Raw genomic sequence first — 15,642 nt, forward strand, 5'->3', positions numbered from 1 at the left:
CTCTTTTTTAGGAAGAGGCCAAAGAGAACAAGGCGGGGGAAAAGAAAAAGGGCGAGAAGGCCTGCAGACAAGATATCAACAGAGGAAAACCTAGTGATCAATCTCTCTAGCAGAGTTCTAACAGAATCAGAGATACACACTTTACAAAGAGGTTTAAGTTTTGTGCCCACATATGATAGTTCTTTATTTGATACAAAAGTGGAGGTACTTAAATTGGTGAGAAAGATGAAACTTAAAATTTTCTTTGATGAAGTGGAAGATCAAGGGGACAGAAGGGATGGTTCATCATACAAAGAATTCAAATCCAGGAGTACATTCGTACCACCATGCAGCAGCCCCGGTGTGGAGATCTTTGAGAAACGGGTACTTAAAGACTTAGACAAGATTAAATTTTCAAACACCAAGCATAAGAACCTTAAACCTCATGAACTTAAACTACTAAAAGATCTGTATGGCGATGAATCAATAACTATCAGAGCGGCGGATAAGGGAGGAGCACTAGTTATACAAAATACAACAGACTACAACGAAGAATGCTTGAGACAATTAGCAGACACTGATACTTACAAAAAATTAGAGAATGACCCTACCGCAAGGATCATGCAGGATCTGGAGAAGACCTTGGAGAATGCTGAAGAAAACTCTTGGATCAGCCACAATACACATATATTTCTACAGAATACCAACCCACGTGTACCTAACTTTTACACTCTGCCTAAGATCCACAAAGATCCCCTTAAACCTCTCGGCAGACCTATCGTAGCAGGTGTCAACAGTGTATTGCAACAGATTGGGAAGTACATCGACTTTTTCCTCCAGCCACTCATTCAGAATACCCCCACCTACATCAAGGACACCACTCACTTTTTGAAACAACTTAAAACCATACCCCATGTCCCAACAAACTTTTTGTTCACTTTGGATGTTAAGAATCTATACACATCAATTCCACATGATTTAGGAATACAAGCAGTTGATTGGCTACTGTTAAATACTGGTGAATTAGAAGCAAGCAAAGAATTCTTGATCATCCTGTTGGAGTTTATTTCCAAAAACTCATATTTTAAATACCAGAAACAACATTATCAGCAGATTGCTGGAACATCGATGGGTGCCACCATGGCACCAACATATGCGAATACCTTCATGTACAAATTTAAGACAGACCATATTTTGAACCATCCCATATGGAAATCACACTTAGCTATCTGTATCAGGTACATTGATGACATTTTTGGAATTTGGACCCAGAGTGAAGAAAGCTTGCTAACATTCTTTAGAGATCTCAACACCATTGATGCCAGAATACAGTTTACACATGAGTATTCAAAAGAAAACATCCATTTTCTTGATGTGGAAATCAAGACTACAGGAGAAGGATACAGGACGAACATATATACCAAACCCACCGATCGCAACAATTTGCTTCATAGATTGAGCTTTCATCAGCCAAGCCTTATACGTAATCTCCCATACAGCCAGATGCTACGTGTTAAACATATTATCAGTGATCCTACTGATTATACCATCGAAGTACACAAAATGGGTGAGAAATTTATCAAGAGAGGCTACAAAGAATGTGAAATTACGAATGCAAAAACCAGACTCGAGACAATTAATAGGGAGGATTTATTAACACCGTCTAGAAGAACTAAATCTGAACCACCTTTGGTTTTTGTGACAAAATATTCTACACAAAGTAATCGCATCAAATCTATCATTAAGAAGCATTGGCAAATTTTATCATGTGACCAGAAAGTAGAACATTTGTTCAAGGATTTACCTACTTTTGCATATCAACGCAGTAGGAATTTCAAAGACCATTTGGTAAAGACACGTCCGCCTCAGAAAAGATTTGAGACAAAACGTAAAGGGACGTTTCCATGTCTGCAGTGCAGCAACTGTGGATACATATTGAAAGGACAAATTATAAACCACCCACACACCGGTGAGAAATTGCCAATTAAAGACTTTGCGACATGCGAAACAGCTAATATCATTTACGCCATTAAATGTCCATGCGGGTTGTACTATGTAGGACAATCGAAGAGAAAAGCGAAATTGCGGTGGAATGAACACCGGTCATGTATCCGCAACCGGAATATGACTTCTTCAGTGGCCAAACATTGGACAGAGAAAGGGCACAACTTGGCACAGATACGGTTCCAAATACTGGAGGTCATACATCGATACGAACCTCATGAGAATCTCCAACAAAGACTTGATAGGAGAGAATGCTTCTGGATAGAAAAACTTGGGACACTTGCCCCCAGAGGGCTTAATGAAGAGATCAATTGGTCCTGTTATCTGTAGGGTACAGATAATACTTGATCACCTACATACAGATGCACATTGTGGACATGTTATTTACTTTAATGTATTGGAGTTTTTGTTGTTTAATTTTGTCCTTTTGGTCCCAGTTTATCTCTTAGTGTATATTAGTTTTGAAAAATGACGTTCCATTTATTTAAGCATGATGTATTGATTTAACCACGATCAAACCGAATGTTTTGTTCAACTTTGGAAACACTAATCCCTTCTATTCTTAGTTTGGGACTCAGCGAAGGGATTTAAAGCCTGCTTAAGTTAGCCGATTAGAGCTACATTTGCAAATACCAGAGAAAGGTCTACTGCCCATTATTTAGTGAACAGGCATGAATACTTTATATCAAGAAAATTGCCATACCAGTCATTGATATCCCTGCCTTGTATGTAGAGATACGATCTAACATACTTAATCATCATAATGGTGGTTCCAGCTCGCATAACTATGCGCATTTGATCTATACGAGCGGGTGTTTTCAACACTGCTATTACTAAATGCTCATTTGAATAGTTATTCCTCATTCCCGTACTCCGATTCCCTTGGAGATACGGGACGCGAGGCACTGCCACGTCAACACGCTGATTGACGTTGTGCAGCGCCCTGCCGAGGAAACCATGGCAACTAATAAAACAAGGAAGTGAACGCCATTCACCTCCTTGGACACACGTACTTCTTGTGCTCCGACACACATTCGAGTAATAAGGTAACTACTACAGTACGTGTGGTTATATGTAACGTTATTCGAAAAGATTCACTTTAATTATGGATTACTTATATTTAGTTACACTCATATCCCATTTTTATTTACTTTTCTACGCAGCATTCGAGGGAGACAGTTTTTACTCCACACACTCGATTGGGATGAGAAATACATGGTATATCCAAGTTGAACTTCAGATAAAGCATATTACGTTATGGTTTTTGCCCTGAGGAAGGAGCTAGACTCTGAAATGCATAGGCACTGTTAACCATATGTTTTTGGCAATCAACTTGGATGATGTTGAGCTTACTATGCATATTGATCAACACAATGATCAAACATATTTTGAATATTCATTAAATTATGAAGAAATACGGTACAAATGGAACTCGAATTAACTTTATTTAGAAAATAATCACACCACGCAGTTCTTGGAACACAAACGTGAGCACCAGTCTTGGCTGGATGGTCCATCCAGCCTCTTCTTTTTTGTTTGGCCAAGCCAATATACCAGGAAATGGAATTCGAATACAATCTTTCATCGATCTTGTAAAAGGCAGTTAAAACATGAATTATATTCTTATAGCGGTGCTCCTTAGCGGAGAGTGGTATTTCCTGCTTCAGAACTGTCTGACCCTTAGCTCATGAACCGAGATACACAGATAACGTAGTAAGGAATGTTTCCCTGCTAAGAACATGATATCTTTGCCGATCCAGAGCTCCATGTTCCCCATAACAGAAAGCTGTCTCTGCTGCCTTTGCTAGAATAACTATGTTTGGACTGAATGAAGACTTGTCATAACGTGTCATAATTGTCATAATTGTCACTCACTGAACCCTAGCCTGTATGACATGTATCTGGGCGGATCGAATTGCCTTCATGAAGATTATGTCTAATGTATATATATTGCTGCTTGAGCGTTGCTCGCTCTCTCGCATCTCACGAGGTCTGGGAACACACGTCGTGAGGCGTAGAGAGCCGGTCGGCAGACTGAGAATACTTTGAAATAAACCAGACTTGTTTGGAAAATGAACCTCGTGTCTGACGTGTCACTCGAGTATATGGTTATTGTGACTTAGTTTCCATATGCGGTCTTTATGGCCTAGCAAATATGGCACCCGAATAGGAACCCTCCCACTTATGCTCCATCGTATACGTTGAAGTTGAAGTAGGCAAAAATTAGTCAAGGATGAAGCCGTTGAGCCCGGATCGGAAGGTGTTCTGGGCGCCCCTGTAGAAGTGATGAGAGACTCCTCCGCAGATCTGTACACAGCCGATCCCTGATCGACGAGCAGCGCCCAGAGAGCATCGAGGTGAGGGTCCTGGAACGAGGCAGATTGAGCCAGACACGCAGTCACAACGATTCTTGGTTGCATCTGTATACGGACGAATTGCCTCCTGAGTGACGAATTGGTTGATCAGGTGAGTCGTGCCCCGATTCTTAAACGTCCTGATATTGGTTGAGTGTTGCTCTTGCAAGATCAAACACCCAGGGTAAGAATTAACCATGCCTGGGAAATTGTCTTCCTGTTTAGTGAGATTTTTACACTGTGGTAGACAATCTTTGGAAACTGGCCAGGTCGCGCCACCCGAAGGGTCGCCGGCACATGAGATGTACATAAAGTATGGTATAGGGGCAATAGTGTTTAACACGATTTGGCATAGGCAGACCAGACATGTATCAGACCTCAGTGGCCTAATAATGGGAGCTTTGAATTAGCACGTATAGAACACCTAGGGCCTCATTACGACCCTTGCGCTGACGGAATGAAGGGGGCCGGTACGGGACCGGCCCCCTTCTTTCCTTCAGGGCTGATTACGAGTTCCCCTTTGCAAGACCCGGATCAGACGTCTGGTAAAACCAGACATCTTTCCCGCGTCCCGCGAGGGGAAGAGGGAGGTAACAATGGGACACTTGTAATGTGCCCGTTGTTACCTCCCTCCCCATTCCCATTGAGCCCTATAGGGGCTCAAATGGGAATGGGGAATGGTTCCTGCAAGGAGGACTTACCGGGTCCTCCTATGTCCGAATGACCCGGTAAGTCTCCATTGCAGGAACCCGGTAATGGAGCCCGGTTTGGAGGCAGCCATGGAACTAATAGGTCCATGGCTACCTCCAAACTCGTAATGAGGCCCCTAGAATCAGTATTGCTACGCAAAAAAGCCCGACCAGCAGCGTTCGACGTTGTAAGAGACTGAAGGAAGGAAGCTAATCTCCATTTGAGAAGTAGAGAGAAACATGCGCGCAGACATAAAACAAATGTAGAGAAAGCGCTAGAGCATGATCAGCATCAGCAGACAGAAGCCATTAGGAAAATGGACAGGGCTTTCCAATTACATGTACAGAAAATATATCCTCACCAAGATTTGCATACATCAGATGAACTAATAAACAAAATATTGAATGAGCAAAGAAATTAACATCAAAGTACTGACCCAGTTGCACCTCCTCCTTATGTACCTCCCATTCCCGTTATTCCATCTGCACCAGCAGTAAGCAGTTCCTCTCCCCCTGTGCTTGTGACATCATTTCCACCACCACCTTCAGAGCATGAGTTAGCTTCTCTAGCAGGCCGTTCTACAGAGATGGGGCCTGCGCAAGGATGTATTAGACAGACTCGTAGTACGATTAGCAAAGGAAGGAAAGAAGAACTGAAAGAATGGCCAGAAACCTATGTTGATGGTGACGATGAAGTGGCTGTGCAAAGTTCCATATCTGATCATAGAGGCATTGGTGAACACCAGGTATTGTTAGAATGCATGGGGAATTATCTTGTGAAATATGGAGGGTTTTGACCGATACAGTGGTACCGCAAGAGTTGCGTGATTTGGTTGTTCTTTTGAATTTGCGAGATAATGCGACGAAAGTACGAGAACACTTAGGCCAATTATTTGTGTTTAAGCACGAACTTGATTGATTGCATAAATAATTAATGAAAAAAGATAAACCACATATGTTGTATGTCCAGCAACGTTTTGTTCCGCCGTTGAAACCTGTTAGTGAAGAGATGCGAATTTGTACGTGAGATGCGCTTAGATGGATTACAGATGTTTCCATTTCCCCAATTGAAGTGCATGATACGTTTAGTCAATATACACCAGAAATGCAGAGAAAGGTATTACAGGTTAGAGTAGAGTACCTACAGGATGAATGTATGAAGAATAAGATATGTGGTCCCGCTGATTTAATGACAATTTACAAAAGAGCATTTTCTCTTGAAACTGGAACGACTGCTTTTTCTCTTTATTGAGCTTTGTTGCTTAATAGACGAGCGAAAGTAGAATCGCCTAGTTTGCAATTACCCATGAGAGAGGTGCCTCCCACGTTTGTCCCGAAAGTAGAAGTTGCTGCCGTTGGAGGAGCTCCAGCGAGAACGATAGAAGCTCATTATATCGCACAGTTTGTACATGTCCCTTTTTCTAGACAAGAGGTAAATACTATCAAGCAGATGATCCCTGATATTAGGAAGAACCCGTCAGGATTCTATAAAGAAATTGAATCTGTTTTGAATTCATCTGTCTTTACATTGAGTGACATTGATTTATTGTTTGACGTGATTCTTCCTGTAGACATATGGAAACAGGTTAGAAATATAAGTGACGCACCCATGTTAGGTGATACATGGGAGAATTTTATTACAATTGATAGTGAGAGAAAGGCTGGAGAGAAGCCGCTGCAAGTAATGTTGGCTTTACCGTCGCGTATAGTAGAGAAATTGAAAACTTTGGTACCCGAAAAGAGAATAGTTTGGGATAAATTGACTGCTTGTTTACAGGGCAAAGAAGGAGCGACGAATTATTTTAATCGATTTGAAGAAGTATTTGCAGATTTTAGTGGTCAAGATTTAAGTACTGAACATGGGAAGAGATTGTTTGTTGATAAGTTTGTGCAATGGTTGCTACCGAAATTTCAAAGTTTAATAATGACATCTGAAAGTGCATGCAAGCAAAAACACAAACTAAAGTATTACATATGGCCCAGTATTATGAGAACAGAGTAAATTCAGAAAAGAACAAGGAACTAAGGGACAAAGGGAATTTGAAAACAAGAGTATTGTTGCAGCTAGTAGCAAACAATAATAGAGGTGGTGGGAAGGCACCATCCAGAGTGGAATTTTCATTAGCATCCAACATGCAAGGTGTCCAATAGGGATTAATCAATGTGCCTATTGTAGACAAGAAGGCCATTGGCGAGCAGAGTGCCCGCATATACAGAATCGAAATGGGACTTTTCCGAGAAGACAGAATAGAGGTCGCCCGGGAATACACGGACAGAATAGAAACCAAAGCACGCCACAATTTCAGGATAACCAGGAGAATCAGAATCAGAATCAGAACCAACAGCGAAACAATAGAAATGGTGGCAATATTTTTGACAATCAGTCCAATGCATATTACTCTGGCGACTTTACATCTGAGGATGTACTGCTCTACTAGGACAGCCCGAGAGAGGGGTTGGAACCAATATCTATTCCCGTAGACCAGAAAGGGCCCTATGTAGAAATGAAGGTTGGGAATAGGGAGCACATTTTTTTAGTGGACACATGTGCACAAACATTTTCAATTGACCATCAGTGGATTCCAGATATACCACTGTCAGGACATAAGAATGTCTCAGTAGGGTTCTCAGTAAACCAGTAATTAGTCCAGTGTCACAACCAGTACCTATAACACTAGGTCCATTCACTGAATCGTGCCCATTTCTTTTGCCTAAAAATTGCGGCGAAAATTTGTTGGGATTAAATTTGTTGAAGAACTTGAATGCAGTCATTTATTTTTCTTCTGATGGAGTATATTTGACAATCTCGCCACAAAAGACTCATGTATCGCAATTTTTATCTAAGCCATTACTGACTGAATTGGGTAAAGTACCGACTTAAATATGGGCAGTGAATGACAATGATGTTCGTTGTATGAAAGTAGAGCCAGTGAAAATTGTTTTGAAAGAAGGTATTACATTGCCGCGTATATAAAATTTCAGCTGAGGGAGAGAAAGCATTGAAATGCATTGGATCAGATTTGATTAAAGGAAACGTAATTGAAGAAACTTCTGGTAGTACTTGCAATAGTCCGATTCTTCCAGTTTATAAGAAAGGAGGTAATTACATACCGTACTGTTTTGTAATTGATTTACGTGGAGTGAATAAAGTGGTTGATCCGCAATTTCCATTAGTCCCGGATTTGACTATGATTTTGACTATGATTCCAGCATCTGCATTGTATTTTAGTGTAATTGATTTGAAAAATGTGTTTTTTAGTATCCCAGTGCATCCCCATAGCAGATATTTGTTTGCTTTTACTCTAGGAGTACGTTCATTTACATTCACACGAATTCCGCAGGGCTACACTGAGAGTCCAAGTATTTACAGTAGAGCATTGAAGGAACAACTAGATATGCTAGAACTACCAGCAGGTTGTGTTTTATTACAATACATAGACGATTTATTGATAGCAGCAGACACAGAAGAAATTTGTAAAGAGAGTACTGTTGCACTATTGACACATTTAGCAACACATGGACACAAAGCTTTGCTAAAGAAATTCCAGTATTGTCGAAAGGAAGTGGCCTACTTGGGCTACCTTCTTTCGAAGGAGGGAAGAAGATTGACGCCAGAATAGAAAGCATCTCTGATATGCCTATTCCAAATACGCAGAAAGAAGTCAGGGCTTTAATTGGCATGGCTTCATATTGTAGGCAGTGGATCGCTAATTTTTCTATTATCGTAAAACCAATAGTGGCATTGACAAGGAAGGATGTTACCTTTCCTTTGCCATGGAACATGGAATGTCAAGAAGCATTTGACCTGCTCATAGCTGCATTGTGTTCAGCTCCAGTTTTGGGCACGCCAAATTACGATAGGAGTTTTAAGTTGTTTATGGATGAAAATATTGTGCCTTGGCTGGTTTGACTCAGGAACAAGGAGGGAGAAATAGACCATGCGGTTACTTCTCTTCCACATTGGATCCTGTTGCATGTGCTTTGCCACATTGCTTGCGAGCTGTTGCTGCAGCCACTGTGTCAGTAAAACAAACCGAGGGAATGGTTTTAGGTCACACATTAACCGTAATGGTACCTCACTCAGTAGACGTTCTTTTAAATAGAAAGCAGACACAACACCTCACATCAGCCAGATTAACAAGGTATGAAATAGTTCTATTGGACCACATATCCAAATTATGAGGTGTTGCACTTTAAATCCGGCCGAGTTAATGTCCCCTCCCAATGACAAAGGGGGTGAAAAACAATTCCCCCATGATTGCTTAATGGTTATTGAACAAGAAATAAAAGGAAGAATTGACTTAACTGATACCCCACAGAAAGAGCCAGATGGAGAACTGTTTTGTGACGGTTCTTGTTTTAAATTACCAGATGGCACATCAACTGCTGCTTATGACATCACTACATTGAAAGTATTGTAGAAAACAAAAGAATCCCATATAACTCAGCACAAGCTGCAGAAATAATAGCGTTAACAAGAGCATGTGAAATTTCTAAAAACCTGAATTTAAACATATATACTGACAGTCAGTATGCCTTTGGGGTAGTACACAATTTTGGTCGATTATGGGCTGAAAGAGTTTTCCTGACATCACATGGAACTAAAATCCAACATGGCGTTTTGATAGTGAGACTGTTGTCAGCACTTGCGCTTCCCAAGCGATTAGCGATAATGAAATGTGAAGCACATAAAAAAGTAACATGTAACGTTGGAAAGGGAAATGCACTTGCAAACAAAATTGCGAAACAAACTGCCACTGATTTACACACGAAAATGTGTGTCGAAAAAATAGAAGAAGTACCCTGCATGATAGAAAATGGAATTGCCACAGTTAAGGAAATGCAAGCGGAAGCTACTGCAGATGAAATAAAAAACTGGTCTGAGGGTCCAGCAGAATTAAATTCTGAAGGTTGTTGGGTGGACAAGCAAAATAACAGATGGATGTTGTCAAATGCCTATGTGATGGCTATGGTTACCATGGCCCACAGTCCGACACACATATGTGCTAGAAAAATGATTCAACATCTAGATTCTGTATGGCAGAATCCACACATTAGAAAAACTGCTGAAAGATTGGTTTAGAATTGAAGGACTTGTTTACAACATAACATTGGAAAGGGAACAGTGACGCCAGTAGGTAGTTTTGGCCCACCATCTATGCCGTTTGAAGTCATCCATTTTGATTTCATAGAAATGGAAAGGTGCCAAAACTATAAGTATGTCCTCGTGGTGGTCTGCGCATTTAGTAAATGGGTAGAGGCCTATCCCCTGAAAGATTGTACAGCTATGTCGACAGCTAAAGTCATGCTAAAAGAATACTTTTCCCGTTTCGGCCTACCCCGTGTCATATGGTCAGATAACGGCCCGCACTTTATTGCGGCCGTGATATTGCAAATTTGTGCAGGTCTCCAAATTGATAAACGATTCAATTCGGCCAGGCACCTGATGAGTGCCGGTTTGGTAGAACGTCAGAACGGTATCTTGAAAAACAAAATCAGTAAGATATGTGCGGGGAGCAATTTGAAATGGCCTGATGCATTACCACTAGCTTTACTTTGCATGCAAACAACTGTACAGGCGAGGACTGGTCTCTCCCCTTATGAAATCGTGATGGGGAGACCAGCTAATGTTTGGAATGCCCCCCGGCCAAAGCGGTTGAGGGATATAGAGTACCCATTACTTATTGATTACTGTAAGCAGTTGACTCAAAACCTGCGTTTGATTCATCAGCAGGTGCAGGAGGCTCTTCCTGTCAGATATACCGGCCTAGGACATTGTCTGCAGCCTGGGGAGTGGACGTTGATCAAGAATTTTGAAAGAAAGTCCTCACTTGCACCACGCTGGAAGGGGCCTTTCCAGGTGCTACTGGCTACGCAGTCTGCAGTCCGAGTGAATGGACGCAAGCACTGGATCCACGCAACACACACGAAAAGAGTTCAGTTTTCTTTGCCACATGAGAAAGAGCTTGATGATCCTGACGTCAAAAGGAAGACAGCTGCATTTGATCACAAAGATATCATTGCCAGTTCTCTGTCAGAAGTGATTTGTAAGCCTGGGAAAGGGCCTGGGGAGATTGCAATGAAGATCGAAAGGCCAAAGGTGCCTCAACTTTGTCCGACTGCTGCCTCATCATCGTGCATTGCATCAGAAGCTGGCACTGATCCTGAATCTGGAAATTAGAGTGCATTGTTCATCGATCATATTGTACCTGGAGCTGTAAGGTACAAAATCGGAAGTGATCAGTTTTTGTTTCGCCTTTGTTCCCAGCTCATGGATAAAGTGAGAATGGAGGCCTAGGGAAAAGGAGCGTATGAGCTATATCAAGCTGCATCAAATTGCAAGCTCTGACATGCAGTTTCCCGGTGCTACCATTGAAAAGTGAAGGACCATTGCAACCTAGCACGGACAAGCGGGGGCATATGGTACCGACACTATGAAAATTGGTACTTGTTCCTGCCTTTCTGGAGCTCTGTGCAAATTCACATTAGCTTGCTGGTATCTGTTGGACAGGCTAGCCTAAACTGGCCTGAACGTTTGCTGTAAACGTGTGTTGCTGTGGAGAACTTTCCCGACAGACATAGAAAAACATTTGCTGAGATAAACATTACAGACAATGCCTATATTTGCTCCTGCTCCCTCCTGCACCAATGCTGTTGATGACATAGAGATAGAGACTAAGCCTGCTCCTAGAGAGACTTGGTTCAGAAAGAATAATATGCTAATGATTATGATACCGCTTTGCATTTTGATTACACTGGTCCCAATATTTTGGTATCTAGAAACTTTGCATCCTTTGAACTCTCTCTTGAGGGCTACCAATGCTCCTACTATGAGCAGCCCAGTGCATGTGCTCTCTTATACTCTCCTCTCACAAGAAGTGAAACATAGAAAAGGATAGTGCAATAATACATTGCTACTGATTATGAATATGACCCATGCTATCTTGAATAGGTCCAATTGTTGGGTCTGTTCCCATTTACCCCAGCACAGTGAAAGAGGAATTGGTTGGTATGTACATCCTTTGCCACTTAATACCGCCTGTTATGCATCATTAAGAGTGCTATTCTTTGGAAAATGGACTGATAGTGTTACCGGTCAGTTTGATGGAACAAACATAAATGAATTTGAAAGAGTGCTATTGGAACCCTTGGGTTGTTCCGTATTTACAAGCAGAAGCAAAGTAAATCCGGTAACAAAGAGTCCAGTAGATTGGCTCTCTAGGCCTTACAAGTCCCTAATCACTTTTAAAATGGCTCCGGTAGGAAACAAAGATGCTGTGCCTCCCTCGCATACTATTAACCATAGTCCACATTCTGTCCCATTTTGCTTACGAAAGAAGGGTTCCTATCCAGTGGGAACATTCACTAGATGCATGAATATTGCTGTACTTGAGCAAGAAGAAAAAACATTATATATAGAGGGTTCTGTCTATTTTATATGTGGAAATCAGGCCTACACATGGTTACCTAGAACTTGGGAAGGGACCTGTTATTTAGGTATACTTTTACCTGGTGTATTTCTTTCCAAAACTTCTGAAATATCATAATTATCTGGATCTCGGCCACGTCGAGATGATACCGCAGGACAGATCGTAGGGGATATAGCAAAATCATTTATACCATTTTGGGGACAATCAATACATTAATGGAATATAAGAAAACTGTCCAGGGTGTTGGAAAAAACGATAAATGGAACTACAGATATACTCTATAATATGACACTGGAACAAAAAGCAATCAGATTAATTGCACTTTAGAATAGAATGGTGCTTAATATAATTTTGGCTGATCATGGAGGAGTATGCAAATTGGTGGGGTCAGCGTGCTGTGTATTCGTAAGTGACTCCTCCCACACGATATTTGAAGCAATTAAGAAATTGCATGTCCTAAGTTCTGAAATTCATGTACAGGTGGTTGGAATCTAAATATAGGTTCATGGTTTTGGGAACTGCTGCGATCATGGGGATGAAAACTAATTGCAATTTTGGTTATGATAGTTGGAATCCTCATAATGCCTGCCAGTCCTCTGCTCCCAAATTACAAATGAGTACATGCGATCAAAACGAAAACCTCCTCGCATGTTAAGTGAAGGTGCACAACACGAAAATGAAATAATTAAAGAATGTATGGCAATTAATATTTCTGATGATGAGTACAGCAGTATGGATAGTGGATAGTTCGGAATTGGACACGTGGTCCGATGAAGACGCAATGTATGGATGACGCTATTGGCTTACGGCCAAAAGGAGGGTTTGTTAGACCAGAAACAACCCTATATCATGTATAGTATGTTGGCCACAAACCAATCGCATCATGAAACAAACATCGCAATCCTAGAATCGTCAATGTAACAAGAGGGCGTCCTTTTTGTAAAATATCAGCCATATGCTTTTTTCCTTTCTATCAAATCGCTTTGCAAACATATTCTATGCTTCGAACTCACGAAGACTTGTTTGGAAAAAGAACCTCGTGGCTGACGTCTCTCTCGAGTATATGGTTATTGTGCCTTAGTTTCCATATGCTGTCTTTATGGCATAGCAGTCCTAAGAACATGATATCTTTGCCGAGCTAGAGCTCCATGTTCCCCATAACAGAAAGCTGTCTCTGCTGCTTTTGCTAGAATAGCTATGTTTAGCCTGAATGAAGACTTGACATAACGTGTCATAATTGTCATAATTGTCAATCACTGAACCCTAGCCTGTATGACATGCATCTGGGCGGATCGAATTGCCTTCACGAAGATTATGTCTAATGTATGTATATTGCGGCTTGAGCGATTGCTCGCTCTCTCACATCTCACGAGCTCTGGGAACACATGTTGTGAGGCGTTGAGACCCGGTCGGCCGACTGAGAATACTTTGAAATAAACCAGGCTTGTTTGGAAAAAGAACCTCGTGTCTGACGTGTCACTCGAGTATATGTTTATTGTGCCTTAGTTTCCATATGCGGTCTTTATGGCGTAGCAGTCCCCCCATTTCTGAGGGATACGATTGGAAGGCACTAGGCTCCTTATTTGCCAATGGACGCACTTCATTTTTAACTCCCCTGGCTACTGTTCATTTCTGGCTTGTGGAGCGCTGCTCGACAAGCCTGGGACAAACATGTATTGTGCATGCTTGTTGGGATTAGCTCAACCCGCCACCGACAACACACAGTGACAGGAGAAAGAGACATTCAGCCTTATTATAAGTTTGGTCGCATCCCAGTGGTAAATCCTCTAAGATACCACCAAATGATATTACTGTTACCGCAACTTGGTCTGATGGTATTACCGCCGGATTACAAGTGGCATTGTTAGTCCCCATTTATTTGACGTCCATGGGTATCTTGCTGGAATTACCGCAGCGGTAATTCTGCCGAAACAGGGCAGAAAGTTGGCAGATTTACCTCCAGCTCATAGCTGGAGGTGAATCCTCCAAGTTTCCATCCATATCATATTTGGGCAGTGCGGCAATGTGGCGGTATATGTTAATACCACCGCATTTATCTTGCACCTCCTAACTCGTATTGAGGCCCATCCACAAGCAAAGAAGACTGCATTAGGTCCCCTGATACTCATAATGGTAATTTTTTAATAAGTTGCCTGTGTGGGTCTTTTACTTACCTGCTGTGCTAAATGTTAACTGTCCTACACAACAGCGCCCCCTTCCTCATTAGTTCAGCCTTGCTGTTTAGTCAACATTATTTAAGAGAGTGCCTTTGCTGAAATGGGGTTGTGAACAGTGCAGGAAACGGGCCGGAACAAGACGAAGCGGTGCTCTGACAAAAAATGTCTTGCCAGAGTACCACTCCGTCCTACCGACCGAGGGGCTCCCATACAAGACTCTCATATTCTCTGCCTCATCGAACAGACAGCTTTCCGAAAAACAAGAGTCTTCTGAAAGCAGTCTGCTAGTTAGGCACAACCCAAACACAGCACTGGAGCCTGCATACAGAAACTGCCCGAGCCTCACAAATGGTTGTGCAGCTGTTCAAACAGGTATATATGGCCTGCATTTTACAGACATCTTTATTAGGGTGAAAATGGTGACCAATCAAAACAGAAGAGTCCATTATTCGCTTAAAGGTTTTTCTAAATGAATCGCTATAAGACATGTTTAACATTTAAAATTGTGGACATTTTGTTGGTCCCATAAGGCTCCTTGCTTTTATGCAAATCGCCAGGATTGGGTTTTATATAGGGATACTCTGCTGCCTGGCCGGAGCCACGCCCCCCTTCCCAAAGCCCCACCCCTCCTAAGAAGTGACGGTTCCCCCAATAAATGTTTTCCATTTCCAGTACTGGTTGTGAATAACCTTGCTAACCATAGGTTGGCTTTTCCGAGGGGGGCTGCTAGGGAGATTTTCTTTTTGCACCTCTTTTCTCTTCTAATGCGCCAGTCCCAATTACCCCGTCTGCAACAAGTTAGGATAGTAGAAAAGTGCAGTGCACAAAAGGGTGCATTTCACACCCCAGCCCATGTCAAACAGCCCTCAATGGATATGTTCGTGTACAGCATCAGTATTGTAGATTTTTTACTTTTACACCCCTAAAATAAGAGGTGAAAATGTAAAATATTCTTTGCAAGCGATGGACATATTTCACTCTTAACTGCTTTGTGCTTACCATGTGGGTG

Source organism: Ambystoma mexicanum, chromosome 14 (genome assembly GCF_040938575.1).
Source record: "Ambystoma mexicanum isolate Mex_15411 chromosome 14, UKY_AmexF1_1, whole genome shotgun sequence".
Lineage (NCBI taxonomy): Eukaryota > Metazoa > Chordata > Amphibia > Caudata > Ambystomatidae > Ambystoma > Ambystoma mexicanum.